At 43.1% G+C, this 25821-nt stretch overlaps 1 protein-coding gene across 3 annotated transcripts in view; it reads right to left on the bottom strand.

The window, feature by feature from the left end:
• The window catches only part of COL6A6 (collagen type VI alpha 6 chain), a 163790-nt gene extending 142887 nt beyond the window's left edge, over window positions 1–20903 (bottom strand). For 2 of the 3 annotated variants that reach the window (XM_044754109.2, XM_070493145.1), the window contains exon 1: window positions 20659–20791. The gene's annotated coding sequence lies outside the window, so the exon portion shown is untranslated. Of the gene's footprint in view, window positions 1–20658 lie in introns of all 3 variants that reach the window. The other variant, XM_014859452.3, reaches the window with a different exon arrangement.
• Window positions 20904–25821: the final 4918 nt, after the last annotated feature.

Below are 25821 nucleotides of genomic sequence, written 5' to 3'. Positions count from 1 at the left end.
TAAGTTTTGTATGAGTGGGAGGGGAAACAGGGAAGCGAGACCAAAAAACTTTCCCCAAGTTCATAACTCCCCCTGGAATCCTGAACAACCCAATTAAAGAAACTCAAATAAATAAAATTTCACCCATGATAAACCACCTAGCGTAATCATGATTGTAGTAGCAGACAATTCTAACTATTTAACTGAAATTTGGGCTGCCCACTCCACATTGCAGAGTTGTCATTGAGCAGTGGCTGCTAGCTGGGGACTATATGTTACAGACTCACTTGCAATGGCTAAATGACAGAGTTCTAGCCAGTGGAATACGAGCAGAAGTGATGTCACCTGCTTCCAGGCCTGGCCTTATACCTCTCACAGGACACTCCTCCACCTCTTTTCCCTTCCAGTTGGCTAGACTGGAGACAATCTCAAAAGCCAAACGCTGAAGATGGCAGAGCTACTCTCAGCCCGAGGACCTGAATGACAGTGTGGAGAGGGGCTGCCCCATGAATGTGTTTATCCACACACTTCTTTTAAATCAGTAATAACGTAACTTATTATTGTGTTTTCCAGGATACGTTTTTGGGTTCATTTGCTACAGCAGCAAGTGTCACCTAAACCAGTGCAGCACCCAACACCTGTGATGGTTGGATAGCATGAAATAGTAGCGACAGGAGAGGAATTGTGAGCAGGGCACAGGAGGAGTAAAACAAATTCCTGAGGCACAGGGGGAATCACTCCGCTGAAAATGACTTGGCAACTCCCAGAACTGAGGTCACACTCCAGTTAACTCTGATCCAGCTGTAGGCTGTGTAGCCTAGTAATTAAATTCACAGGTTCTGGCATCAGATTACCTGATAAAAATCCAGCTTGTGTGGCCTGCTTATGGCACGACCAGGCAAGTAAACTAATCCCTTTGACCATGTTTCTCATCTGTAAAATGGTGTTAGTAACCACATCCACTTCAAGGAAGTGTTGTGTGAGTTAAACTGATACATATAAAGGAGTTGGCGCAGCATCTGCTTTGCAGTAGATATTAAATGTTAGCTGTTATTTTCATTCTTGTAATTGCCATCTTTACAATGGGACTGTTTGTGAGAAGAGCAATCTAGAAAAGACGCTGGCTAAGGAATACCGTGGAAAGGAACTGTACTTACTTCCTCTCTTAAAATCTTTCCCCAAAATGTTTCCAAACCTTAATATTTGTATAGGCTTGCATACGTATAGCATTGCTTAGGTATAACATTTTGCAACTTTCCAAGTCCTTTCATAGCCATTATCTCCCTGAACCCTGATAGCACCTCTGTGAGGTAAACAGGAATTATTATTCCCATTTTACAAAGGAAATATCTGGGGCTTAGCAAGGTCGAGCATTTCCCCTGGTCACAGCCAGCCCCAGTGTTCGGAGTCCAGTACTTTTTCCACTACATCATATTGCTTTCCTTGAGGCAAAGCTTTGCATGCTATCCAGTTCTCTGAGGATGAAGGAATTTTATCTAACATGTTAGAATGTACCAGAAAATCTATGCTTGTAATGATTTTTTACTGGAAATTATTTCTTTAAATTCTCTTCGTTTTCAATGAGTGAGTATCAACAGCTGTGAATTTATGCTGTTTAAAGCTGATCCCATTAAGTCTGAATAGAGGCTCCTCATCTCCAAGTGGCTGTTTTTCTATTTGTCTAAAGCTATAAAAGGGCAGCCATACTGACACAATTCACAAAAGCCAATAATGATATCAGCTAGTCTAAGATCTGTCCAGCAGTACCCAGAAGGATCAGAAAAGTAATGAAATATGTTGGGTCACTGATAAAATATTTATTCATTGCAGCTAAATCAAAAGCATACATGGCTTAGGATGGCAGGCAGTAGGTCTAACTGGTCCTCTTTAATATCTTGGCAGTACAGCCCAAAGTAGACACTCAACAAACATCTACTAATTGTTGATCTTGTAAGTTTCGGGTTTAGAAAGGAGGTAACTAAAGAGATTGAGTCACAGAAAAGCATTCTAAAGTTGGCATGGGTTTTCTCTATCAGCTTTTAAAAATATTCTGACCTTGCATTGAGAAACTAAAGTAAAGAGTAACTCATAAGATGCCTGGTTTGACTGACTATAGTTGAGGGGAGGGTTCCGGGAATGAGTAAGAAGAGCTAATACTAACTGAGTGCTTAGTATGTGCCAGGCATTGTTCTAAGGGCTGCACTTAATCTCCTCAACAACCCAATGAGTATCAATAAATACTAGACTCATTTTACAGATGAGGTTGAGTCAGAGGGTTAAGTAACTTGCCAAAAGTCACACAGCTATTAACTGATAGATGTGGAATTAACTAATCAATCAAATGTGAATATAGTGTCCCCAGCTGTGTTTGCCTATGTTGAGGGACATAGACCTACAATCACATTGTTGAGCTGTGACAACTACACTAAACCATGAAAGAACAATTAACAGTTAAATTATGCACAGTTGACTGTAGCTGTCATCTCAGTAAATGGTACCACCACTGCAAAGTTGCCCAGGCTAGAAGCATAGGGGTTATCATTGATTCCTCTCTTTCTTTCACACCCATGAGTAAATATTGTTGGTTTTATTTTACAAAGTAGATCTCAGATCCAGCCATTTCTCAACACCTTTTTTACTTCCACCCTAATCTAAGATGCCGTCTTCTCACCTGGGTTTTAGCAAAAGCCTGCTAATTAGACTCCATGCTTCTATTCATGCCCAACTACAGATTTTTCTAGAATGCTTTATTTTAAACTAAATACTGAGAAATCACACATTTATTGAAAATTTCTTACCATGTCCATCAAGGCCCTACATGGTCTGGCTCCTACTAATCCTCATCTCCTTATCTCCTTATCTCCTCCCCCTCCCCACCCCCATCATTCCAGCTTCACGGACCTAGATTTTTTTGAACAGGAGAAGCTTGTTCTATCTCAGAGCCTTTGCATTTTCTGTCTCCTCACTATGCTTAGGTGTTTGTTTAAATATCATGTACTCCTTAGACCTTTGGTTAGCACCCTATTGAAAATAATTTCCCCTTAAACATCCTCCATCCCCATGATAGTGTTGACTGTGGAAAAAGTAATAATTTGGGGTGTTTTAAAATAGAGTATAACTAAAATATTAGACAACAATAACGTGGAAGATGAGAGGGGGATTATTCAAGAAAAACATAGCTATTTATTAAAATTAATCTCTGATAAAAGAAAAGACCCTCCAAAAGCAATATGTCAAAATACAAACCAAAATCATTATGACTTTGGAAGAAATTCTTAAGGAAGATACCATAAAGCACAGACTGTAAAGGAGTGAATGTAAGTACATCGAAATGTTAAATGTTGACGAAAGACATCATAAGTAAGAAACAAACAATTAGACTAGAGAAACAACAAAAATAAACCGAGAAGATTATTATCCAGAATATACGAAGTATTTCTACAAATCAATAAGAAACGGCTACATCCAATAGAAAAACGGACAATGGACATGAATAGGCAATTCACAGCAGAGGTGATCTGAACGGTCAATAGACACATCATTTCCCTCCTATTAGACAAGCAAAAAAGAGAGACTGACAATACCAAGGGTTGAGAAGGATGTAGGAAAATTAGAGCTCATGTACACGGCTGGTGGGAATATGATTTGACACATTCACTTTAGAGAGCAATTTGACAATATCAATTAAAATTAAAGATGACTCAGAAATTTCATTTAAAGTAAATGCCTTAGAGAAACCCTGGTACAAGTGCACAAGAATACTTCTATGAACATTTGTAAAAATTGAAAATCATCTAAATGTTCGTGAAGAGGAAACAGAAGTAATTAAGCTGGTGTATACTCATACATGAAAATAGTGTTCAAGCATTAAATGAACAGTTTAGCTCTACATGCTTTAATAAGAATAAATCTCAAGACACATTGAGAAAACTAGTTGTAAGTTGATATGACCTACCCACAGTAGGGCTCCTACCCCTCGATGAAAGGATCAGGGAAGATGTCCCAGAAGAAGTATAATGTCATCCATGTAAAACTATTAAAATATATCAAAATACTTTTTAAAGCATATTCATATTAAAGCAAAGCTGGGAATAACACAAATTAACTTAAGAACAGTGGTCCCCTCTGGGAAGTCAAAATGGAAAATAGGATCAGGGAGGGGGACCAAGGGGACTTCAACTTTATCTGGAATATTTTATTTCTTTAAAAAAGTCTGAAACAAACATTGCAAGATGTTAGCATAAAATCTGATACGGGGTATTTTTTACATTATTCTTTGTAGTTTTCTGTATATTTCAAAGACATCATAAATAAGGGAGGAAAAAAGAATATAAAATGATATAATGCAGGAAGTAAGAAGGAACCAACAGAGGCTCTTGAAAAGGGAGTGTTCATGTCTCATGAAAACCAATCTGGTAGGGAAATAAGTATCCCAAAATAGTGAATAAATGGATTTCTATTTTCATTTCAATATGTTCCCTTTAAAAAAATTCCTGAGATGTAAGGATACAAAAGAATCATTGACAGAGACAAGAAACTGCAGTTGTTAGAAAATATGGTAGATTAAATATGTCCATGACTTCTTTGTTACTGCTCTCATTGAGAGGGGCGTCCGATTTCCCTCCCCTTGATCCTGGATTGGCTTTATGACTTACTTGATCAATAGAATGTGGCAGAAGTGACGTCTTGAGACTTTCAATACCATGTCATAAAAAGCCTTGAGGCTTCCACCCAGGCTCACAGAGCTACTGGAGCATGAGAAGAAGTAGCCAATCAGCACATAAGAAGTTCCACTATTCTGGGATGGCCATGTTATGAAGAAATCCAAGCTAGTCCCATGGAGAGGCTTTGTGGAAAAAAAGAGACAGATTTCAGACCAGCCCTCTGATGATCGAGTCATCCCAGCTCAGGTGCCAGACGTGTGACTGAAAAGCTTTCTGATAACTCCAGCCCCAGCCACCATCTGATCGAGACCCTGGACAAGGACTGCCCAGGGGATTGCAGTCAACCCACGGAACCATGAAAGGGACATTGCTTTTAGGCCACTAAAGACAATTGTGTTTTGGAATGGTTTGTTTGCAAAATTAGACAACTGGTACAGGAGGGAAGATCCAGGCTTCATGTTTTTTTTGAAATGCTGGGTTTGAGGTGTTTACATGCCATGGAAGTAGAGACACCCTGCAGGCAGATGGACACATACTCTTGGAGCCCTACTGAGTCATCATCATACTCATGAATGCAGCCACCTGCTTTGGCCAAACAGCACATCACCCCTGGGAATACAAACTCCAGTAAACACAGCCCTCAAACTCAGGAAGTCACAGTCTGCTGGGGGAGTGCGCAGGGAGGTAGATTTGTGCTATGACGCAGGCGGGCAAGCCCAGAGGGCTGTAGGAAATCAGAAAATCAGCATCTCAATGCCTTGGCACGGGAGGCGGGGTGAGGGGCACAGTTGATTTTTGGAAGAGAACTGCTTCAGCCAGTTCTAAAGGACAAATACTTGGTCTCAGACTCCCTGAGGAGATGAAGATGTAGACAATGGGGGTAGGTTGGAATTATTGATGAGTGCCATCATCCCAGGAACTTGAAGTCAATAACCAGGCAAATTGCATTGCCTTGGCAACTGCCCCACTAGGTAATTTATATATTAATCTCAGAAGGACACAGAAAGGACTCTGCCTACATTACTTTAAAAGCTATCAGAAGAAGAAAATAAATTAAAACAAAATGCAAAATATGATATGCAAATTCATGTACTCATTTGTTCATTTAGCATTTTCCAAGGGCATATTTCATCCCAAAAGCCCCTGTACTGGCTTTCTGTTACAAAAAAATAGGAAAGCCATGGTTTTGCTTTGGGGGGAAAAATTGTATATTTTTATAGTTTAAAAAGTACTTGTGCTTCATAACCACTCTATAAAATAGACTTAACTATTCCCATTTTGTAGCTATTAATACTGAAACTCAGGAAGAATGAATGACTACCCCAAGGTCGCAAGCTGGCAACCAGCAGGATTTGGACTCAAATAAAACGATCTGCTCCTCTTACCAGGGCTGCCCCTTCCCCCGAGGAGGTTCAGGGGAAGCGGGCAAAGTACAGCTATGTGAAGCTATGAGAGGACAGTTGGAAAACAGTGTGATCAAGAGAAATGTGCACAGGGAAAGACAGGCATAGGGGCGAGATCTGAAAGGGGAGGGGGACCGTTGGGGCCACCTTTGGTGGGGTGGGTTTTGAGCCAGATTTTTGTGGAAATTGATGAACTCGTCTTGAGGAGGGAAGGGAAGTGTGTGGGGCTCCCTGAGCAGCAGGCCAGCACAGGTTTAATGGTGATGAACTAGGGAGAAACGGCTCCTGCATTTTCATAGTTATTTATACCAGTGGCTCTCAACTGGAGGAGATTTTGTCCCCAGGGGACATTTGGCAATGTCAGGGGAGATTTTTTATTTTTACTGCTCGGGGGAGGGGGTCAGTGCTACTGGCATGATAGAGGTCACAGATGGTGCTAAACATTCTACATGACAGCTCTCTACAACAAAGAATTGTCTGGCTCAAAATGTCAACAGTTGGGAAACTATATAGGTTGAGAAATCCTGATGAACGCATATTTAACAGATTGTATTAGGGGCCTCAAGAGAAATAGAACCCGTAGCATGTGTATGTATATATATGTTGCATATATAGAGAATATATCTATACCTGTATCTGTATAGATACATGGAGTGGGAGCTTTAAGGAACTGGCTCATGTGACTGTGGGGATGGGCAAGTCTGAAATCTGCAGGGCAGGCTGGAAATTCCAGTAGGAGTTGATGTTGCAGTTTCGAGTCTGAAGGCAGTCTTCTCTGGAAACTTGGGAGCCCTCAGTCTTCTCCGCCTTCAACTGGTTGGATGTGGCTCACCCACATTATGGAGAGTAATCTGCTTTACTCAAAGTTCACTGATTTAAATGTTAGTCGCTTCTTAAAAATCCATTCACAACAACTTCTAGATTGGTGTTTGACCAAATACCTGGGCACCATAGCCTAGCCAAGGTGACACACAAAATTAACCATCACACACATTTAACTTTCAAAACCCTGTGAGGCAAAGATTTTATCCTTGTTTTAAAGATAAAGGAAGTAAAATTCAGTGAAGTTAATGAATTTTCCCATAGTTGCACAGCTAATACTGCTAATTAACCTATTTTGAGCACTTCCTGTGAGCAGGAGCTGTGCTAACAGCTCTGTGTTGTTAATCCAATTGAGGTAGCTACTATCATTTTTGTCATGTCCACTTCATAGACAAGAACACTGAGACACAGAAAGGCAATGTAAATTTCCCGGAGCCAAACAGTTTTAAGCTACAGAGGCAGGATTTGAAACAAGGCAGTTTGGCTCCAAAGCCTGTCCCCTAACCTGTGGTCCTCACCCAGAATCACTGGGAGGGTTAATTGAACCAAATTGCTGGGCACTACCCCCAGACTGAATCAGTGGGTCTGGGATGGGCCCAGAGATTTGCATTTCTAGCAATCTCCCCTGTGATGCTGATGTGACAGGCCCAGGTACCACACATTGAGAACAAATGCTCTAAACCACTGTGCTGCCCTCTGCTTTAACTAACAATAAGCAGGACTGGGCCAACGTGCATTGCTGTTGTTAGTGCTGTGGAGTTGATTTTGACTCCTAGCAACCTGTGTACAGCAGAGCAGGACCCTACCTGGTCTTTTTTGCATCATCCTCTCATCTTCCAGCGCTACATCAGACAATGCTCTGCTGCTATTCATAGGGTTTTCCCCAAGTGCTTGCATTCCACAAATACTCCTGTGCTCCTGCTATACACAAGGTATAGCAGTTCTGGTCACCAATTCCAATGTGTGTGTGGGGGGGGTGGGGGGAGGCAGTTCCACACCTCCACACAATTCTCTAATGCCAGCTGGCTGTCTTCTACCTGGAGATGGTGTCAGATCCCACAGGTTAAGGGCTCAGTCCCACAGGACACCCCCACCCCAATTCAGATGCCAATACAAGTCCAGATTGTCACCTGTGCTTCTGACCGAATGGCTATAAATCAGAGGTTCCCACGACCCCTCCTAGGGTTCGATTAATTTGCCAGGGTGGCTCACAGAACTCAGAGAACCATTTTACTTATACTTACTAGATTACTGGCTTATTATAAAAGGGTATAACTGAGGAACAGCCAGATAGAAGAGATACATAGGGAAAGTTATGGGGAGAGGATGCAGAGCTTCCTACCCCCAGCATCTCCATGATGGAAGGTCTCCAAACCCTTTCCTTTTGGTTTTTCATGGAGGCTTCATTACAGAGGCATGATTGATTAAATCACTGGCCATTGGTGACTGAGTCAACTTCCAGCCCCCACCTGGAAATCAGGGGGTAGGACTGACAGTTCCAACCCTCTACTCATGGTTGGTTCCCCTGGTAACCAGCCCCCATCTTTAGGTGCTTTCCAAAAGTCACCTCATTAACATAAATCCAGTTGTGGTAGAAAGAGGCTCACTATGAGTAACAAGATACCATTTCACCTTTATGGCTCTGGAGCGATTTCAGGAACTGAGGACAAGAGACCAAATATTATAACAAAAGATGCTCCCATTGCTCTTATTGCTTAGGAAATACTATGAGTTTTGGGAGCTATGAACTAGGAACCATGGACAAAGACCAAAATATATATTTATTATAAATCACAATATCACACCAGGTGCTGGAGCTAAAATGATGACAAGGCAGTCATGGTCCCCACCCTCACCACTTCTCCAGGGCCTGGAGTATAAGTCTGTGTAAACAGAAAAAGATGAGCTTTCCCTAAAGGATGGAGAACCTCACAAAGGGCAGGAGAGTGGAGTCAGGAAGACACCCCAGAAGAAGTGGATGGCTAAATGGAGACCTGAGGAAGAAGCGCGAATTAACGGATTCTCAAGAGGAGGTGAAGCGTGGCCAAGGCAGGGAGACCAGCACGTACCTGCAGGGGCCCGGAGGAGAAGGAAGGGCTTGCACATCTGGGGAACCGAGGTGGTTCAGCAACCTGAGTCACCATATTTTACCTATATCTCCTTGGCACATCATCATACAATCTGTACTTTATGTTTTCTATGCCTCATTTTCCTCATCTGTATAATAGGGATGAAAATACCATATTTCCTGCATTTGAAGTACACATTTACCCCTCCTTTTTAACATTCATGAAATCAGGTGGGTGTTACTATAGATTTGTACATTTCCTGCTGTTTTTTTCCCCTTCCTTGAAAACTATTGGGCAATTGATGGTGTCTCAGAATCAAAGTAAAGTGGAGTCTCCTAGGGCTGAGAGATTAGGGGACTATCAAATGAGATTAAGGCCCATGGTGGGTCTCAGCCCAGGCTGCACCTTAGCATCAGCTGGGGAGTTTCAAACTCTACCAATGCCTCGGCCCCATCCCCAGAGATCCTGACTTTATTGATTTGGAACAGGGACCTGGTGAGCATTTTTGAAATCCAGGTGATTCTACTATACAGCCAAGATTGAGAACTGATGCCACCTGATCCTACAGCAGGGGTCAGCAAACGACCACCTGTGAGCTAAATCCGACTCTGTTTTGTTAAATAAAGTTTTATTGGAACACAGTCACACACATACATTTACATGCTATCCCTGGCTGCTTTCACATCCCAATGGCATAGTGGGACAGTTGCCACAGAGACAATGTGACCCACAGAATCTAAATGTTTATTATCTGGCTCTCTACAGAAGACCTTTGCCAGCCCTTGCCTATACTGATGCTGCTCAGAATGTGGTTCTTAGCTCAGCAGCATCAGCACCACTGGGAGCCTGTTGGAAACGCAGAATCCCCACCCTAGTGAATCGGTCTGCAGTGAATAAGATCCCCAGCTGGTTTGTGTGGACATCAGAGTTAGAGAAGCCCTGCCCTGTGCCCATCTGACCACTGCCACCCTCTCTGGCCAAGTTCTTGCCCCTCTACCTTTGCTGCTGCTCAGTCCTCATCCTCCGGGTCTTCATTGCAATGCTACTTCCTCAGGGAGGGCCTCTCCGGTCCTCATAAATTAGATCTGCTTTGTGATTTTTCTCTCAAGGCGCCTTATTATTTTTCTTCATAGCACGTCTCAAATCTGTGTTTAAACGTTCATTTGAGTGTTTATCTCATTAACGTCTGTCCCCTCACTAGACTAGAAACTTCAGGACAGTGGAGACTGGGTCTCGGGGCATGAGAAAGAGCTCTGAAAGGCATAAAACACACTGGGTGCTGCTTCTAAGAAGGGGCAATGACAAGAGGAAAGGTCACGGTGGAAATAACTTGATGGGAAAGAACAGAACCAATTACTATGCAGACCAGGGAGGGTACAGCCTAAAAGGCCCCAGATGATGAGCAGCTAGGTTAGACTAATTTCCTCTTCTTGTATTCCAGGGTTAAATATTAGCATTCAATCACACGGAAACATTGAAGCGCTGTGGTAAATCTCCACAGAGCCAGGATCCAATTTTACCAGCTGTTCATTAAATGAAATATCCATATATACATATCAGGAATTTAATTAGAAAGGCAGAGGGCCAAGGATGTGATCATTTCTTGAGAAAGTTACATTTCAGGCAGCTTTTCCCTTCCAAGAGAACTGAGGAAACTCTTAATTGCATTCTATTCTTTCTTCCCCCGCTTAATCACAGCTTGCCTCAACTAATTTTTTTCTCAAAATGCCCTTGGGGGTGAACAGTTTTGAATGGTTAACTTTTTGTATGAAGATTAAGCACACCAGCTGCTCTTGTCTAAAGCTGTAGTGTCCTTCAGAACAGAACACAAGTCTCCTTGGGGTCCTAGGCACACCACTCACCAAGTGATCTAAGCTCAGTGATTTTACCGGAGAAGAAAAGAAGATTGAAGAAGGAAAGAAGAAATGTCACAGACTCAAGGTGCCCCAATAGAGCCTCAGAGGTGATTGGAATAATGCTGGCTGGCATCTGTGGGTGCCTGGCTAAACAGATGGGTCACCCACTAGGAATATTTGGAGTACATTTTGGTAATCCCTTCCTCCCCCAAATAAAAGAGGATAGTGTTTGGAATGGGTTCCACTGCAAGAGGAAAAGAAGCCTGAATGAGGAGTGTGGAGATGTGGACTCTAGACTGAGCTGATAGGCCTTAGGTCAGTCCTTTAACTTAAACTCTGAGACTCATTTTCCTCATCTGTAGAATAAGTTGGTTTAGGTTATTTATTTATCCTTTGATTTATTTATGCTAGGCACTGTGTATGGCAGGGGGTAGGCAATGAAAAGTGAAACCAGACATGGTCTTTGTCCTCATGGATCTTACAGTCCACTGAGAGAGCAAGGTAATTTTGAAAGAATTACATCAACAAGTGTAATGTTACAACTGTGTTTCTTGCTGTAGAGTTTTCTCAAAGACTGCACAGCCCATCCATGAGTATGTCTTGTCAACAGTACCTTCAACATATATTCCAAATCTAACCACTGCTCACCACCTCCCACCCACTTCCATGCCACCAGTGCTTCTTGCCTGGGTCACTGCACCAACAGATCTCCCTGCTTTGACTCCTGCCCTTCTTTTTTTCCCCTCCCCAAAGCTGCAGCACATAGTTGTATAGCCTAGTTGTAGGTCGTTCTAGTTCTTCCATGAGGGATGCCGCCACAGTGTGGCTTGATGTGCGGTGTGTAGGTCTGTGCCTAGGATCCAAACCAATGAACCCCGGGCCAGTGGAGCACATGGACTTAACCACTTGGCCACAGGGCCAGCCCTCCCTACCCTTCTTAATGTACAGTCTGTCCTCCATATCTGCGGGTTCCACATCTGCAGATTCAACCAACTGCTGATCGAAAGGCCTACCAAGGTTGCGTCTGTACTGAACATGTACAAACTTTTTTCTTGTCATTATTCCCTAAACAATACAGTATAACAACTATTTACATAGAATTTATACTGTATTAGGTATTATAAGTAATCTAGAGATGATTTAAAGTATACAGGAGGATGTGTGTAGGTTATATGCAAATACTATGCCATTTTCTATAAGGGATTTGAGCAGCCTGGGTCCCCACGGGTACCAAGGGATGACTGTATTCTTTGAAGACCATAAATTAGATCAATATCCTCATATTCAAAATCTTCAATGACTTTCCATCAGACTTAAATGAAATTCCAATACTGTATGCATGGCCCATAAGGCTCTACTTGATGTGGGCCACGCCCCATGGTCTCTGATCGCATCCTCTTTACTTTCCCTCTCATTCTCTCCCCTCCAGCCACACTGCTCCTTGCTTTACTCTGAACATGCGAGAGCTGTTCCTGCCTGGAAATGACCTTTCCCTCCAGGTAGCCTCATGTTTCACTCCCATGTTCACTCAGGTCTCTGCTCAAATGTCACCTCCTCAGAGAGGCCCTCCTGGCCACTCCATCCAAAATAACCTCCCACTCCATTACCGTCAGTCATTAACCCTTTAAAAAAGGCTGTTTTTTCCCTAGCATTTAACACCATCTGGAAGTTATTTCCTGATTTTTCTATTGTTCGTATCCTTCTTGGAGTTGGGACTTTGTCTATCTTGTTTTCCAGCACCTAAAATAGGGCTTGTACATAAAGAAGTGCTTATTAAGTATTTGTCGAATTATTATATACGGTGATGACATATAATAAAGAGAACTGATTAACTTGGAGAGTCAGGAAAGGCTTCCTTAAGGAACTGCGGTTTGAGCTAGTATCCGGAGGAAGGGTGAGAGTTAACCAGGCCAGGAAAAGTGTGGTATTCCAGGAGGGAGGAGAGTTCGTGTAAAGGTCCTGTGGCAGGAAGGAGAACAGAATGGTCAGGAACCAAAGGAAGTCCAGTATGAATAGAACATGGCATGAAGGGGAGCATGGCACTGGATAGGCTAGAATAGAAGTGACCAGGCCATGCAAGGCTTTGCAGAACCTGTTAATGATTTCTCTCTTTATCCCAAGATCAGTGGGAAGTCATTAAAGGATTTTAATTGTGGGGAAGGATGGGGGACAAACCAATCATTTTTGTTTACAAAAAATACTTAGTATGATTTTTAAGACCTATTTTTGCTCTGAAATTCTAGGATTCTATAAAAAGTCAAACAGCAAAATGAGAATAGACTGTTGGAAATATTAACTGAAGTTAATTTCAATGACAGAGATTCCAGCTACAGAGTTTTGTAGCTCCTCAAACATCACCATTTTGGGACTTGATGTTCATGTTGAGTTCAGCATTCTCCCTTCTTCTCTCTCCTAAAAAATATGAGTCAAAATATCCTCTTACCGTGAAAAATATGATTTCTGAACTATTATTCTGACCATACAGGGATCTAAGTTGAGCATCAGCATTGGAAGCTTCTAGGCTTTTGAAGCACACATTTCCCAGCCTGCCAGGTAGAATGGACAAGTAGCAGTGTCAAGGCCTGGGTTTTACCACACCCTGAATTCAAGTCCCCTCACTGGTCCGCTGTGGTTTTGAACAATTGATGCACCTTGAAACCTCAACCCTCATCTGTGGAAGGGGGATAATGACATTACTTTCCCCACAGGGTTGTCATTAGGATTAAATGTGATAATGTATATAAAGTGCTTAATAAATGCAGAGTTAATTAACGTAGAAAACTCTCTGAATTGGAGTATTCAAAGATCCTTCAGGTTTAAGGGAGAAAGCAGGCAACTATCTAAAGTATTCTGCATCTAGGCATACACATTTATGGATTTATGAGGTAGGTCTCTAACATAGACAACACTATCAACCACCAATTTGCCTATTTTTCTTAGTGTAATGACTATTAATTACAAATGACTGTGTGTGCCCAAATTGTTGGGATATGTAGAAACAAAGGGGGGGTTCCAAATTTTGTGTGCCAAAGTGGGGCGGGGTACCCATGGCCCAGTCAACTAGAAAATTGGATTGCCATAGACTTAAGTAAGTGCGCCAAAGTAGTAACTGAGCTAATAATACCTAAAAGTCTTTAAAGTGTGCAGACAGCTCCTGGAGGTGCTATTATCCTCATTTCTCCACCAATTATGTACTTAACTTGCTCCCCACTACAAAAATCTAAAAATTCTTTGCCTTATTCATTGACCAGTACGCGTCTGTTGATGCGTTTAGTGCCTCCACCCAGTTAAATCCCCTACAAATGTGTACCAGGGTTTGTGAGCATTGTCATGACAGGTCCCTGGAGGCCCAATCATTAGATGCTTAATGGTGCTATTTCAGGACGATTACAGTAATCATGGAGAAGGGGGAAAACCGAGAAGGAACTGCAGTTGAGAACAATTTATTAAGGCAAAACTCTTGGAAAAAGCTCCTCAGTGTGGAAACTGGATTCGTGGCATTAGTCCAGGGAATGCAGATGTTGAAGCTTAAGGAGAAGTATTGTTTGGAAGAAACTGTATGAGGGAATTAGACACCATTATATGTTATTATATCACATATTTCCAAAAACCCACTCCATGCAAGGTTTGAAAGGACATCAGAAAAGCAGGATGCTTTTAGCTAAATGACACTTTCCTCCCTCTGGGTTCCACCCAAAGCCCCTTTATAAAAGTGTCCTTTTAACTTACACCTTCTAGAATGTTGCCTTTACCATCTCAAAACATCACAGGATCAAGTCAAGCATAGTGTTTATCTTGCTGAATCCAACAGAACTATCATACTCTTCTAGGTAGCGGAAATGCCAAATGCAAATGGCAGAAGCTGGGAGATAGCAAGCTCTCATTAAGGAACCGAAGGATTGAGAGTGATGGCAAAGAAAGAGGAAGGCATAAGGAAGGACAGGTAGATAAAGGTTGATAGTGGGAGGATTTTCAACCACGATAAGGATTTTGGATTTTATCTAAGGCATTAGAGCATTTTAAGCAGAGGAAAGTATGAGGAGACAGTTTTAGGAAGCTCAATGAGGCTGAAATAAGGAGAATGCTGGAAGAGGAGCAAGACCAGAGGCAGGGAGTGGACTAGGAGGCAGTTGTTTTCTGGGTGAAAGAGAGAATGGCGTTTGGGAACTAGGAGCAGAGATGATGGGGAGAATGGAGAGAAGTTTACAGAGATCATTAGGAAATTAAATCGTAGGACTTAAAAAGTCATTAGGTGGGTTGTTGATGAGGGCTAGGGAGAAAGACAGGGCTTCAAGGCTACTTCAGAGTTTTCTGGTGGGGCCATTGGGTTGTGCCATTTACAGCAAGAGGGGAGGGTTTGTGGAGAAGATAACGAGTAGCATGTGGGATTTCTTGGGTTTGTGGTGAAAGATGTTCAAGTGCCTGGTGGGCAGTTAGATATCTGGATCTGGAATTCTGAGGAAAGGTCTGGCTTGGGGGCGGGGTGGTTATGAAGTAACTGGTAAATGTGATGGTTAATTTTATACGTCAACTTAACTGAGATAAGGGATGCTAAAACATTATTTCTGAGTGTGCCTGTGAGGGTGTTTCTGGAAGAGATTAGTATTTGAATTGATAGAATGAGTAAAGAAGATCATTTTCACCAACGCAAGTGGGTACCATCCAATCCATTGAGGGACAGAGTGGAACAAAAAGGCAGAGGAAGGGTGAATTTGCTCTTTTAACTTGAGCTGGGACGTCCACCTTCTCCTGTCCTCAAACATCAGTGCTCTTGGATCTCAGGCCTTCAGACTCAGACTGAACTATACCACCGGCTTCCCTAGTTCTCTGGCTTGCAAATGGCAGATCATAGGACTTCTTGGCTTCCATAATCATGTGAGCCAATTCCTATAACAAATCTCCTCTTACATATACCTCTATATATCCTATTGATTCTATTTCCGGAGAACCCTAATACAGTAAGTAAATGGTGACCAAGCCTGTGGAGGGGATAGGAACACCCAACAGAATATTGAGAGGCCAGTTCCATCTTTACAGAGCATGTTTTTGAGCCACTCTCATAACCAGAGAAATGTGCTCTTTCTCTAATGATGAGGTCACCCTGAGTCCTCACTGATATCTCCCTCCCTGTCTCCATGACATAGTTCTCAAAGAGATGATGGGAGTTCAGGATCAGGTCATGACCAACAAACTAACCGACCCAGACACAAGTGAAACAGCACTGGGTAGGGACAAAATTCTGTTCTTCGGTGTAGAAAGCAAGAATTCCATTCTGATTCAATTTTTGGCTAGGACAGAATCTACGGTATACTTATAGCTAAAACACGGCATTTACTGAAATAGCTAACAAGCTTATGAGAGACTGAGTTTCCCCAAAAGCACTCTGGACAAGAATTTGTGTAAACAGTTTATTTAGGAGGAAGCGCTGTCGGGGAGCAGGGAAGTGAGACAGGGAAGCGAAGGAAGCCAATGCAGGATTGTTAAGGAGCAGGCAGGTTACCCTTCTGGGCAGCTGGAGCTCGTTGGCTTGGGCCCCTCTGGAAGAATGGATACATCATACCTCAAGCATTGCTTCCCCCAAGGTGTGAGAAAGCTGGGATATTTATTCACCAACTTTCATCTAGTCTTGGGTGAGAGTTGTTCCCAGGAGTGGTAACTCCCAGGCCTTTCTGGCCTCCTCCACTTAAGTCAGGCATGCTCCCAAGACCAGAGAAAGCCCTCATGCCTTCACAGGCACTTGAAGGAAGAAGTCTCCAGCACGCACTGAAACAGTGCACACAGAGGGAATGTGGGCAGGGCTCTGACATCATCTGCTGGCCCGCAGAGAAGAGAAAAGCCTGGACATTAGGGAAGTCTGCTACAATGTACAACATCATCTTTTTAGGATTACAGATTCTAACCGTCCCAGAGAAATGTGGAAGCAAATGTGATTATAGAGTTAACTACCGAAGCTGGCCTACAGTGAGGCAGGGGTACCGAAAGATGGCACACGGACCATCTGACACCCTCTGGGAGTTTTTCCACCAAACAATAGTAGCCAAATGTGACTATAACTTGCTCATGATCTTCAAAGTTCTATTGTATTTGGACTCATGTAATGGAGACTTGCAGTCAGAATTTCTCGCCAAACATTAATCAAGTTGTTTTTAAAGGAGTCAATAAGTGATTAGCTTATGTTTTTTCAAGCCAACACAAACGCCTTTGCCAACTAACTCTGGCAAAATCTTTCCTGGGATACAGTACTTAGAGTGTTACAGAAACATTTTAGAGTCAAATCAGTACCCAATTCTTAATTGTAAATGGCTAAAGAATGGTTAAACGTCTATTTATTACGTCTTTGCGGTTTGGGGGAATGTTGAGGTTTATATTCGTAAGATTAAGTTCGTATGCTCCATTTTTCTTCCCTCCCCTCTACCATTTGAGCACTTGGGGGAAAACTCTATTCATGGCAAAACTAAATCAGTGAATTTCCTTAGACTTGTTATTTGGAACCATAAAAAGTATTAGCTTTTAGGGTTATCCCAGTCAATCAGGACAGCTCATAAGGTAAGATTTAGTGTCAGTAAAGGTAGACAGCTGTTTCTGCTGCAGCAAAAGGGAAGGTCAGAAGCCCAGACCCAAGCAGAGGTGACACCGCCTCCTTTATTTGCCTGAGATTTTGCATGTTTGTGGGTCTTCTAAGTGTAACTACTCCAGATTTACATGAGAAGAAGACCTCAGCCAGACTTCTGAGGTTTTGAGTCATTCATTTATCAGATATTTATTGAGTACCTACTAAGCGCCAGGTACCATGTGGGAACTTGTGAGAGACACAAGAGATCTTTTCCTCTGCACATGGTTTATGTTAACTAAACAGTATCCATTTCATTCATGGCAATCCCTTCCAAAGTCCCCTGCCAGCGCCTTGGGGTCACCCTAAGAAAAGACAAGCCTGAAAGGAGGGTAAGGAACCAGGAGAGGGAGTGAGACCAAATCTCTATATTATTTCTTCACTTAAAAAGTTTGGCCTTTAGGGCCAGCCTGGTGGCGCAGTGGTTAAATGCGCATATTCCACTTCTCGCGGTCAGGGGTTCGCCAGCCCGGATCCCCGGTGTGGACATGGCACCGCTTGGCAAAAAGCCATGCTGTGGTAGGTGTCCCACATATAAAATGGAGGAAGATGGGCATGGATGTTCGCTCAGGGCCAGTCTTCCTCAGCAAAAAGAGGAGGGTTGGCAGTAGTTAGCTCAGGGCTAATCTTCCTCAAAAAAAAAAAAAGTTTGACCTTTAATTAGTCACCCTTTTCTGAAGGATCCCCTATGCCTTTTTAACTCTCCATTCCCATGAAGAACTTGATTTTTGGGCCTTTATTTTAAAATTCTGAAAATGTAAATATAATACCTTTCTGCTGAAAGTAGAAAGATTTTATTATCATTCTTCGAAGACACTTAAATACTGAGTGCACTTTTCAAAGCCTTCCACCTGCGGGAAGAAATTGTCTTCTCTGGGAAAAGAGCCCCCCCCCCGCTGCCCGCTGTCAAGCATAAGATAGGAAGAAATCCGTAGTGAAATCGGAATGGCCACACTCCCAACGTCTCAGCCAGCATGTCTGAGTGACAGGCCTTTCCTTAAATGATCTCTACAAACTGGAACACTTCCAGGGCAAAAGGGAGATTACAATATTTGGCAGCTTATGCATTTCTGTGAATCATGTGTTACACTCCATGGAAACAAGGTATTTCAGGGAGGTCAAAACGGAATAAAATTGGGTTCAACATTAACTGAATTATTGGGAACACTTCCGTTTGCCTTGATCCTTACAATTTACCACCACCATCCCCATCACCCTCATTTATTGAGCAATTATGCCCGGCATTTTATAAGGATCTTCCTATTTTTTCTCACACTTTGTGAGGTAGATAGTATCGTTGTTCCACGTGATAGGCGAGAAAAGACTCAGGTTAAGTGAATATGCAAGCTAGTTTGTAACTTGAACTTAGACCTGTTTCAGAGCAAAGCTAAACCACGTCCTACTTTATCAACAACAACAACAACAAGGTCAGGAAAGGAGAAGAAAGATTCTGGCCAACATTTGATCACCCTGGAAAAGTCTTATATTCACGATCCTTATAAAAGTAGAAACATAGCAAATCGAATCTTCATTCTACTTTCTGGGGACTGTAGAGGGAGCGATCTTTGGTTATAAGCACGTACTCCTTAGTCTGGACCACTTTTATTTATTTGCAGAGTGTATAGCTAGCAATCACATATTTTTTGAGAAATTCCAGGGGCAGGAGATATTTACTGACAGGAAAGAGTTTTTTCAGTCATGTTTAAGACCATTATATTAGCGAGACGATGTAGCGTACTGTGTACATAGATGAGTAAATAATGCACCAACTTTTATTCACAATTCTTGTAACCTGACCTTCATTTGGTGACTTAATTGTGCTGTCTGTGCAAATAAATAATTCTTTTCTTTACAAATATCCCAACTATTCAAACTTTTCTGAAATTCCGACTATCTGAAGGAAATGGGAAAAGTGGAAATTGAAAATATATTTAAAAAGGGTCTTTTTTGAGAATTGTTTCACGAGAAGATTTGGTAAAATTAATAGGTTTTTGCTACCAAAAAAAAAACTAAAGATGATTCTCCAATGAGTGCTTAAGGTCTTTCACGTACATCACAAAATTTAATTTCACATGGCACATAGTCCGAAACACAAGTACTTTTGGGTGGAAGACAAACTTTCTTTTCAAGTTCTCCTCTGCACTTCTAATGTTTTGGAATAAAATGAGGAGGAGGGAGGAAATTAAGGCCATGTATTTTAAAACACTTTATTTAGATTCTTCAGGATTTTTATGTTGGTGATCCCCTTTATTGAGACACTAAACACTAAGTTTAGCATTGTAACTTCAAAATGGAATACTTGAAAATTTTATATTGAAAATACTACTCATCAAATAGATCTTTATTTTAAAAAGCAACATGACTGCTGACTCTGTAACCACAGAAATTCTCCAGACTTCTGATATCCTTGCTGTCTCCCCTTGTGACTTTCACCCACATCTCAGACGGTCCTAATCAATGCCACCACCCTTCTCCCCTCTCAAAACTGCTTCCCCCACTGGCAAAGATCATCTCTAAATATCTCCGTAGATAGACTTCTACAAAGAGAAGTGAGAAATCTCTATCACAAAGGGATACAGAAGAAAAGAACTCACTTCCTAGTTCCAATGCCTTTCCCTCTTCAGCCTGCCTCCTCCCCTCATCAAAATCATTTGCACAGCTGACACTCAGCCAGGTAGTTAGGGTTCCACTCATTGCAGAATGTCACTGGACATTTATAAAAGGGCGCCTTTTTTTCTGTCTTCTCCCCTCCCCTCAGACAACAATAAACCTCTACCCATCTTTAACAGATTTGGGCGAGGTGCAGAAGCACAAGCACAGGCTGGGAGTGACTTTTCCTGCCCCAGGCTAGTTAACCTCATTCATCCGTTCCAGCGTAGTCCCGGGTGCCTACCACATGCCAGGCCCTGGGCTGGGCATGGGGACGCAGTGGTGAGTCAGGCACCTCTCAGCCTTCGAGGCACTCGGGTGTGCGGTGGGGGACACCGAGCCCGGAGCAGAGAGTGGCAACAGAGTGTTCTCCGACAAAGGGATGCAGGAAACCAAGAGAAAGACGGGGTGAGGGCAGCTAACTCAGACCGCAGGAGGTGAAAAACAGAGGGAGGCGATTTTGAGCTTCTGAAATTCAATTCTTTCCTTCGCCGCAGTCTTCACGCAGCCCCTCTATCTGGCTCGTCCCTGCCATGCAACTACTGTCCACTTGCAAACCTAGTTCTGGCTCTTGCCGTCCCAGCGGACTTCGGTCCCAGGACTTACCTCGGGGAAACTTCCACGCGGTCCCCAGCCCTACACTTTCCAAACCCTGGGCGGGTTTCCTCGCGGCGCGCACTGAGCGGATAGAGCGCACCCCCCGGGCGCAGCGCCAAGTGCCGCGGACCGCGGGGAGCCCGTGGTGACCTCGGGAACCGCGGAAGGGACCGGAGGCAGCGCGGGCAACCCCTCGTCTCCCGGTGTCCTGCGGGCGGGAGGGCGGCAGCTCCCTCGCCCCTTCTTGCCGCTATATAAATACTTCTCCCCGCCCAGGGCCCGATCCTTCCCCGCCCCGGCGGCCCCGGGCCCAGAGCACGTCCCCCAGGAGCGGGGCGCAGCCATAGGGAGGTGACGGAAGCTGGAGTTGGGGGATTACGGGGGCTGTAACCGCCCCGCCGGCTTCTCCGCTACGTGGAACCTCTATCCCCAGCTCCAGACCCTCGGAGGATACTGAGGGCGCGAAAATCCGGGCGTTCATGGTGCGCGCCCTCTCTGCGCCCAGCAGACAGGCAGGGCGCGCGATCCGAGGCGCACGGAAGATTGCAGCTCTCCTCCTACTCTTGGAACTGCGGTCGCTTGGCGGCTTTGTCTGTGTTCTGGGGTCTTCTTGCAGAAGGCAGGGACTAGCAAGGGAGCCCAAGAGTCTTTGGGTGGTGGGAACTTATCCTTCATGCCTGGGAACCGAGACCAGTCACGGTGCACCCCATGATTGAAGTCAAGCGCCACTGGGGACCCCCGCTCGGAATTCAGGGTCCAGAAGAGAATATCCTTGATTCTTTGGTCTACTTTTTCTCACTGACTGTCCATTCCTTTATCTATCCATCTATTCGTTTCACAAATAGTTGAGCACCTAGAATGTGCTACTATTAGGTCCTTGGGATACAAAACTAAGTCTGGCTGTTAGCTCGCGGTTTCACTGGGGAGGCAGACATGGAAGCAGGAGCGGGGTGGTAATTGCTGGATGGGGTAAGCGCTGCCATGGGAACTCAGAAGACGGGATCCTAACTCAACCATGGAAGGCCCAAAGCTTCCTGGAGAAAATTAAGTCCAAACTGAAATCTAGAGTGAAATAGGCATAGAAGTAGGGAAAAGAGGGTCCCAGACAAATGGAACAGCAGCTGCAATGGCTGGGAAGACAGAGGGAGCACTGTCTCCCTTCAGGGGAACCAAGAGGGTTTGTTTTTAAAAATTTACTATTTACTGTCATACTAAGTACAGAAAATTTTAAAAATCTAAAGAAAATTAAACTTGTAAGTGGTACAACTGGAATCCAGATGCGGGCATTCTAGCCCTGGAGTGTGCTTTTATAACATGGAGTGTCAAATTGGCAAATGACAAGTTCAAAACAGAGATGGTCCCCATGAAATGGGGATCTTTCTGGAATCTGGGGCATAACTTCAAGTCTCAGCTAGACCATCACCAACTGCAGCTTTGGTCAGGTCACTAACCTCAGTTTCTTCCCCAGTGGAATGTAAATAAGAAAGGCACTGTCTCATGTCCTTCATTGAGTGTCCTGTATATGGGACTTCATGTTTTGGTTCACAGACTTAGCAGAGCAGCACTGGGACAGGTGGCTTCAGAATGGTGACTTCTCTATGGGTTCCTTGGTTTTGAGGCAAGGGAGATTGGGAGAACATTAGAACAGAAAAAGAAAAAAGCACACATTGAAACTTCTCAAATTATTATTGCTTTTACCTAAAATGGTTAAAATTAAGTAATTCAAGTTCTCATATTCTCATATAGTATTATTATTTTTAAAAACACACTTCAAAACGAAGCACACTTTCCTCATCCCAGGGTCATTGTTGAAAGAGGCAGATGTGATTCTTGGTGGCAGGGATTCTAGCCAATCGCCAGCCCCCTCGAAGCTAGTTTTAGAAGTGTACCATACATACAAACAATGCCCATTTTATGCAATTGGTTTTCAGACCCTGCTTACCATATCATGGCAGGAGTATATGGGTACCATTACTTACTTAGGGTATGTGTTGAATCAGTCAAAGAGAGATATCTTTTTTGAAACTCTGAGATTTTGCACCAGTTGTGAAGTCAGACTAGAGGAAGACTTTTCCCTCATTGAGTCAAATAAATACTAAGAAGCTGGAGACATTAAGCCAGATTCTCTCATGTGTGATTTACTCCTCAGCGTCAATTCACTTTTATAGGTCACTAGGGTGTAATTAGGATTCAGCAGAACTTTTCTAAATCCTCTTCTCAAGACTGAATGGTATTCTGTCTTTAAAGGGATGGGAAAGAAAACCTATGATGGAGTGAAATTTCTTTCATCTTCCATAAGAAACCCACTAGCTCCAATAATCAAGCCAAACCATAATTCTCTCAGGATGGCAAGGGAGGGGCAGCTGGACTTTGTGACTCTGACTACTGACCTGGAAATTTACCTTGTTTGTGGGAACTTTCCCTCATAGATGTTGCTATCACTGCCAAATATCATACCTTTATCCCTTGGCCCAGGACGAGGCTCACAAGCTTTCCCTTAATTTCTAGATCACAATCAAGAAGGCCAAGACAGCCACAGAGGACTGTCTAAAGACTCTGTTGGATAATAACAGAGAAATAATAATAACAACAACAACAATTAGTCAGAAGTAGGTATCTTTTACGGATGAGGAAAACAGGCACAGAAAGTCAAGGAGGGTGCCCAAGTTTAGTTGTGCAGCTACTAATTGTTGAAGCTAAGACTGAAACTCAGGAAATGAGTCAGGAAGTGAATATGGGGTAATATACAAAAAACCAAGCAACCTGACCTGCAAGGTATGGGTGATAAATGGTGTTTCTGAAAATGGTTGCAGCACCATCTCTCATGTTTTTGTCTCTGCAATTTGAGTAAAGACCATTTCACTGTCTTCTCTGGGCTAGACATGGAGACTGTCCTAATTTTCCCTCCCATTCCCACTCAAATGCAGACCCCCAAGACAAAGATTCATGTGCTAGTAGTTTATTTGAGAAGTGATCCTAGAAAACACTGCTAAGGCCACCAATGAAAGGAATGTTATCAAGCAAGTGACCACCATGAACAACTGGGGCCCAGTCCTACTGAGGAATGCTGGGAAACAGTGCAGAACATGTCTCAGTTATTTATCCACCAAATCCCTATGTGTCACTGGCTGAAGGATGCTTACAGAAGGATTAACTCTCTGGCACTTCCGGCTCAGCCAGGGAGAGGGCAGAACAGCCTTCAGCATATAGAATTGAGTGCTGAGAGGAGGGCAGAGGGCACTGACAACATCTGCTAGAGAGACTTTGCAGTGTGTATGCTTGGGTCTGTGTGTGAGCTCGCAGGAGAGTGGAACGGCAATAGCAGAGAAAATTAAGACATGACTGAGGCTCGCATTACCCAACTCAAACAGAATATAAAATCCTCTTGAAGCTGTGTGCAGGTCCCTACACTGGCCCCTGTCACTATTCTCTCTGAGTCTTTGCCTGCCTCCAATGGTTCTCCCACTTGGTTCCCATCTGCCTCAGACCAGTCCTTCAACGCTCCTGGTGGCGGTGCCCACCCAAATGTTACTTTATTATTTGTTTAATTGAGGTCACATTGGTCTATAACGTTATATAAATTTTGGGTATCCATCATTATATTTAAACTTCTGTATAGACTACGTTGTGTTCACCACCAAACGTCTACTTGCCATCTGCCCCCGTACCCATGTGCCCTTTTACCCCTTTTGCCCTCCCGCGCCCCCTTCTCCTCTGGTAACCACCAATATGGTCTCCGTATCTATGTGTTACTTTAGAAGCGTTTACATCTCTATCTGAGGAATATCAACGTGGAGGAAGCATCCCTGTATTGCTCAAAGAGGCTGTGTCATGTGCTTTGTGCAGCATGGGGCTTGTTGGGGATTGTTAACTCTAGCTGCTGCTAAGTTATTTGAAAATTATTGAAAAAGCACACACCAAAAGCTAGTTAAGAATGTGATTTTCCTTTATCTGACCAGGTTCTTCTTGGTTACATCTTAAATAATTTAATACGTTGACTGAGTGCCCAACTCAGATGACCAAATCTCTCCAAATTGGAAATTAAATAAAAGCTTTGAGAAAGGTTTAAACTCATAATCTGAATGCCTTAATATGTATGTATTTTCTTTTCACAAAAAGGAGGACTTATCTCTGGATGAGTGGTGTAGTAGTTGGGTTCATGTGCTCCACTTTGGTGGCCTGGAGTTCGCAAGTTCAGATCCTGGGCGTGGACCTGGGACTGCTCATCAGGCCATGCTGTGGCAGCATCTCACATAAAATAGAGGAAGACCAGCGCAGATGTTAGCTCAGCGACAATCTTCCTCAAGCAAAAAGAGGAAGATTGGCAATGGATGTTAGCTCAGGGCCGATTTTCCTCACACACACAAAAAAAAGGTGGGCTTATCTATCATAGTGCATTTTCCAAAGTTTTTCATTTTTGAAATGAAAATGCCAATAATTTGGTTCTATTTAAATGATATGGGATGATTCTGAGGTCCTCAAGAGATTGTGAGGAAATCCCTCAGTCAGATACATGATACACTCTTGAGGCAAATTTCGTTTAAGTTTTCTTGTCACTTTCCAATTATGTACGAGTTTAAGCTCAGGCAGACTGTGTTTTTATTCAGTGACCACAGGTACTGAATTTTCCAAGGCTCCAGTTTCAGATTAATAAGGAGATTTCAGATTTCAGACTTAAGTATTGAATAGCTACGAAGTGTAATCTCGCCATCTACAAGCATGTCTTTTAACCATTGCTTAAGGAAGCACGGGACAGGGCTGTCATACTTGACATGGGCGGCACAGCTGATCATGCTTCACGCTGAGCTTGCAGTTACGTAAGAGGCATGTAAAGTAGAATTTGGAGGGAAGCTTGTTGTGGTAGGCACGTAGTAAGAAGAGTTCAGATAAGTTTCATGAAAGCTTTATCCTAGGTTTTTCATAGATTTAGAGGTGGACATCCTGCTCTGAAGAAGCTGTGCCCTGAACTTTCATTCAGCCAGAAGAGATGGCATTATTTGAGCTGCCTGAACTAAAGCCCCACTTTAGACAACCTGAGAAGCCACCAGTCTCCGTCATAAAAAAAATAAATAAATAAGTCAGGATTTTCAGAAGAGTATGATTCCTCTACTTAAGAACAATTAACTACAGTATTTAGGCATAAATTTTGAGTCTTTTGGTGTAAAGCATAAA

The sequence above is a fragment of the Equus asinus genome, chromosome 21, assembly GCF_041296235.1.
Source record: "Equus asinus isolate D_3611 breed Donkey chromosome 21, EquAss-T2T_v2, whole genome shotgun sequence".
In the NCBI taxonomy this organism is placed as follows: Eukaryota; Metazoa; Chordata; class Mammalia; order Perissodactyla; family Equidae; genus Equus; species Equus asinus.
This window is presented reverse-complemented; position numbering and strand designations above follow the sequence as displayed.